The following is a 6,000-nucleotide window of genomic DNA, read 5'->3' as shown; positions in this document are numbered from 1 at the left end:
ATAAACCTGTTGATAAGTTAACAAAGTCTTTGAGTGCTTTTTATGGATGAGATTTTTTTAAAGGACATATATCCTATGTTTGGGTGGAAGTTGAAAAACACAGAAGCAACCTCTAGAGCAGTAGAAGGTCAGACGTGGGAGAAGCCTTGGGAATACAAACACTACCAAGAATCTTTTTAAAATATTCTGCAGGCCACGGAACTGTAAGGCTGGTTTTTCCCTGAGAACTGGAACTGACTGGTGTGGGAGGTGGTCACTTAGGGGACATCCACGGAACAGACAACATGTCATTATCACCCTTTTCAACTTTGTTGCTCTAAACAAAGAATGGGTTTATTATATTTAACCCGCCAAAAACTACTAGAGCAGAATTGCCTTCTTTTTCTTGTAAATAAGATAGGACTAAAGTCATCACAGTATGCACACTGACATGTTTTATCAGCCAATGGTACTGACTGCTTTCCCACACAACAAAAACGAAGATAAACTAATAGAGACCTGATGGGTGAAAATATATGAAATCGAGCAAATACAGTCAAATGTTACCAAAGAATCTAGGTGCTGAGTGTACTGGTGTTTGCTGTAAAGTTCTCTCAGCTTTTCTCTGTCTGCTGATGCTCAAAACAAAACCATTAGGATAGAAAGGTTTAAAAAGGCCCTATCTAAAAGGGACACCGAAATGAGGCAAGGGAACCGAAACATACACACAGGCTAAAGGATAAAAGTGCATGAAGAGGAAAGAGTGATTTGTTTGAAGCGTTGGGTGTTTCTCTTCCCACGCGTGGAACTTCGCATACACACACCACAAACCACACACAGGCGTCGGTACCCTGGGACAGACCCACACCCCTGGCTCTCAGCCCTCGGCCTTATGGCGCGAGACGGGAGAAGAGGATGGCCTCTCTCTCCTGCTCTCATTGAGGATCGAGGGGACCCGCAAGCAAACTCCACCACCCCTCTCCCCTCTCAACCAAAGAGAAGCCGCCTTGGTCCCCTGCATCATGCTAACCATGACGACAAGCACAGAAAGGAGAGGCCTGTCCCAACTATTACAGGGCAAGGGGTAAAGATAAAGAAGGGGTATGTTTGGATTAGGCCACGAGAGGAGGCAGATGAACCATCCAGAAGCATGTGCAGTTTTGGGGGGCAGTGGGGTGCACAGTAAGAGGGTCTCTGAGCTATGCTGTCCCTGGCTGACAGGAAGAGTGGGGAAGCAGCTGGGGTGCAGTTTGTCATGGATGCTGTCCCCCCCGTTTGGGCTTGAGGAAGCTGCCCACAGCCAGCTGGCTTGCCAGCTCCTTGCAGCTGCTCCCGTCCCGGGACCTCCACAGATAAACGCGACACTCTGGGCCATGGCATCGGCCACGTGAGACTCAAGCCAGCCCTGGAGCGTTCTGTGTACTTCCTGTGGCAGTCTGGCCAGTACCCGTGCCCACATGGGCTCATAGGCCTGGACAACCTTGCTCCAGTTCTTGGCATTACCTCTGGTGGCCTTGGTTTGCTCAAAAGTGTCCTACTCAGTGACGCCAGCTTCCCGCTCATGTAGCTTCTCCCCAGTGCAGGCGATTATGTCCCTTGGCAAGGGTGTGGGCCCCTTTCTGCCCTTTCTGCTCATCTGACTTCCCAGAGACAGGCCTTTCTTCCAAGCACCCCAGGACGGCCAGGGATGATCACCCAGGGAAGGCCCCGTTTGTCACTGGGCACCAGTTCTCCCAGCCACCGCAGTGCTGAGATCTTGCTTCTGCCAGGCCAAGTCCATGTTACGGTGGGGGACACACAAACTTCCTAGGTGTCTGCCCAGCTTGGCGGCTTTCAGCGTGGTGATGCGTATCCCCAGACTCTTCTTACAGTTCTCCCCACCACGAAGAACTTTCTGAGGGCACCAGAGCGCTGGAACCAACACACTAAAGGTCAGTATCCCATCCCCCCACCCCCAGTGAGTTTTCAGGATGTGGCAATTGGATGCTATTTTTAGAAGGATCTATCTTATGGACAAAAAGAAAAGCAAAAAAATAAAAAATCTTAAACTCTACTCAGCCGTGGTGTTGAAGGTTGTTTTGTTGATTTCCTTACTCTGAGGCTGTTGTAGTGCATTGTGGAATAGATCGTATGAACATCAGGATCACTTAGACATTCTGGATCAGGAGAAAAAATTCATAATTAGATTAAGTAAAAATCTTAAAAACTTGAATTTGTAAAATGAACTCATGACCTATTTTATCTTTAAAATATACACACAGTGTTGGGGGCACCTGGGTGGCTCAGTGGGTTAAGCCTCTGCCTTTGGTTCAGGTCATGATCTCAGGATCCTGGAATCGAGCCCCACATCAGGCTCTCTGCTCAGCAGGGAGCCTGCTTCCCCCTCTGTCTCTGCCTTCCTCTCTGCCTACTTGTGATCTCTCTCTGTGTCAAATAAATAAATAAAATCGTTAAAATACACACACACACACACACACACACACACACACACACATATACACACAGTGCCAATGTAACTTCCCTGGTTTTCACCCTGTACTATAGGCATTTGGAATTAGCCATTGTGGGGGGGGGGGGTGGGGGGAGTGGAGGAAAAGGCATAGAAGTCTCTTCCTACAACTTCCTGTAACAATTTCAAAATAAGCCTGAAATGTCGAAAAGGCAATGATAAAAATTCAGTTAGTACTTGAAAATGTTGGAATAGGCCAAACTGGGGGTCACGGTGGCCTGAGAGGACACGTGAAGAGCCGAAGATGTGAAATCCATCAAACCGTTCACAGCAACGTATTTCTGTGTCCTTGAGTTCTTCTCCACAGATGTGCTTGCAAGTATGTGGGAATAATCCCAAAAGCCAAGAACATGCTTTTCATGTAGTGGTCCAGACACTCAAAATTCCATTCTTCTTCCGTGCTGTCCTGTGGATCGGGAAGACTGTGGAGTTAATTGTCCACTGTGCAGGTGGGGAAATAAGGCACAGAGTAATGAAGACACTGAATCTGGGCCACACAGAACAGGAGGCAGGTCCGGGATGGAGTCCCAGGTCGCTCAGAGAATCTCAGCTATACAGTAGATTGCAGGGATCATCTAGGCCCTGCTTCCTGCCCAGATATACATCAAAATCATCCCCTGGATTTCTATTTAACACAGACACGGGGGTGGGGGCCCATTCCCAGACATGTACTCAACTGGCCTGGAACAGGGCCTAGTTAGCATTATTCCTCCCCCCGCCCAAAGATTTTTAAATTTATTTTTGCAAGAGTGAGCGAGAGAGAGAGAGCACAAGGAGGGGGAGGGGCAGAGGGAGAAAGAGTCTCCCCATTGATCAGAGAGCCCAAAGCAGGACTCGATCCTAGGACCCTGGGATCATGACCTGAGCTGAATACAGACACTTAACCCACTGAACCACCCAGGCACCCTAGTTAGCATTCTTTCTTTTTTTTTTTTTTTAAGATTTTATTTATTTATTGGACAGACAGAGATCACAAGTAGGCAGAGAGGCAGGCAGAGAGAGAGAGAAGGAGGAAGATCCCCACGGAGCAGAGAGCCTGACACAGGGCTCTATTCCAGGATAGATAGATAACGTGGGGTTATGACCTGAGCCGAAGGCAGAGGCTTTAACCCACTGAGCCACCCAGGCGCCACCTCCCCTGATTAGCATTCTTCCTAAAACTCCGTAGATGCTTCTAGTGTGCAGGGAGGGCTGAGATCCAATCATGTATTTCAAATCCCTGTTTACCAGCAGAGGAGCCTGAGGCTCATGGAGGTGAAGGGACTCATCCCAACTGGTCAGTCACTCAGGGAGCTGGTCCGAGACTCCTGGTAATGGACTCACCACCTAGTGATGAAATTTCATTTTCTTGAAAGTTTCGTTTTCTCCAGCTCTTGTTTTCTTTCTCAACTGTAAACACACACACACACACACACACACACACACACACACACACACTCAGGGGCGTGTATGCGTGTGTCCTTTGTTGGCTGTTTCCTCTCCGCTCTCTCTAATGTCACTCCTGGGCAAGAGTCTGAAAATCTGTTCGCTCTGATCCAAAGCCTCTTAGAACTGGGACCGCTGCCAAACTCACAATAATGACAAACATTCTGTGTGCTTCTCTGCATGCTATCCGGTGCATATGGAAAATTACAAACCCAGTTGCTTTTCTTTGCAAGAATTCCAAAGACACTTGTTTCCCAGAACAGGAGAGCTTTTCTAATTCATGTGTTTTGGCATTTGCTTATGGCCTGAGCTTTTGTCAGAACACATAGATAAACCCATCTCAGGTATTGAAAAGTATTGATTTGCGCAGAACTTTCTGGCTAGTTCAGGATGCCTCTGAGGAAGCTTCGATGGGCGGTGAGCTGGGCACTCTTACGTCAAATCACAACACTTTGATCTTAACTCCTGCCCAAGTGCTCAAGGATTAAAGGGCTTTCTTGACATTTGGCTCATTTCCTTCATTCCTGAACCCGGTGGCTTGTTTATTTCTGTCGGACTGAAACCAAAAGTAAGGACCAGAATCCTGACCATTCCAGTAAAAGTGGGGTTTTATATATTACAGTTGATTCCTTCTATAGTTAGGAGGCTAAGTGACAATGGGGCTGCCTCCTTTAATCCTTCCTTCCCTACGCAGCCATCTAGAATCCAGTCACCAGCCTCCATGACAGGCAGCAGTGAGCTGGAGCGCTCCTGTAGGGTGGGAGGCAGATCTGGCAGTCACTGAGTTTTCACACCACTCGGAACATCCCTCAATACAATGCCCAGTCCACAACCATTGGTAATCTGGTTTCATTCAACTCTGTACTCACATGGAGACCCCATAGATACTACACAGAGTCCCTATCCCTTGACTCTGAATGGTGAAGCTGTGGACGAAAGGCATCAGAACCTTCCATCTCTTACCTCAGTTCTCTATTCTATTATCTCAGCCACCTCCTGTTCTTCTCTCTCAATAAGCTGCTTCTGTTTTTATTATTTTCAGGCCACATGAAAAAACATGGCTGAAACTGCTACCCAAATGCCTATGTTATAGGTCCGACATTCCCAGATTTAGCTTTGCAGGGAAACAAGTCTAACTGTGTCCTCTTAACAAAAAAATTTCTTAAGGTTTTATTTATTTATGAGAGAGAGGGAGAGTGAATGAGCCTGAGTCAGGGGGAAGGGCAGAGGGATAAGCAAACTCCCAGCTAAGCAGGGAGCTTGATGCAGGGCTCAATCTGAGGACCCCAGGATCATGACCTGAGCCAAAAGCAAACGCTTAATAGACTGAGCCACCCAGGTGCCCTTCCTCTTAACAAATTCCAAGCTGATGGGAGAAGAGAGGTATTATCCATCCTAGGAAGGCTCATTTCTGGTATGGCATGGCCCGCAGAGGAGAAAAAGAGGTGTATGCAGGAGTTGTTGTCCTAAGGACAGTGGCCACATTTGAGCAACAGGGAGACTCAGGGAAGTGGATCTTGGGCTTTGTCCTTAGCCAGATGTATCAGCCGGTCAGCTGAGGAAAGATGTTCAGGAGGAAGACTTGGCCAATCATTTCCGGTCTCTGAGCTAACATCAGAATATTTTGGAAAGAAACAGCAAAAAAAGAATAAAATGCATGACACAAATAGTTTGAAGATGCTAAATAAGGCACAAATTAAGACTATGATTAACAGCACAAAAATTTGTAATCCTCAGTCCAATAGGAAGTCAGCTTAAAATAAATTAAAATCACACATTTTGATGTAAAATGTGGATGTCTCTTTAGGGATTTAACTCATCTGAGGAATTTAGGGGTTCTGCTTCTACCTGTGAAGAAGTGTTTATCCTCGTACAACATGAAGTGTTAGCAATGGCACAGACCTTTACCTGAGCTACAGACAAACAGTCCAATGTTATTCTATTATCAAGGATCACTTGGGCTAGGGAATCTAAAGATTTTTGCTGGGTCTTAATGATTCAGGCAGTGGAGTGAGCTCTTCTGTTAACAGCTCTTGTGATGTTTTTCATCAGAACTTCTAGATCAAGCCATGAACTTATGATTCTGA

The sequence above is a fragment of the Meles meles genome, chromosome 13 (genome assembly GCF_922984935.1).
Source record: "Meles meles chromosome 13, mMelMel3.1 paternal haplotype, whole genome shotgun sequence".
In the NCBI taxonomy this organism is placed as follows: domain Eukaryota; kingdom Metazoa; phylum Chordata; class Mammalia; order Carnivora; family Mustelidae; genus Meles; species Meles meles.
The sequence above is the reverse complement of the archived record's forward strand: the minus strand, read 5'-3'. Positions refer to the sequence as shown.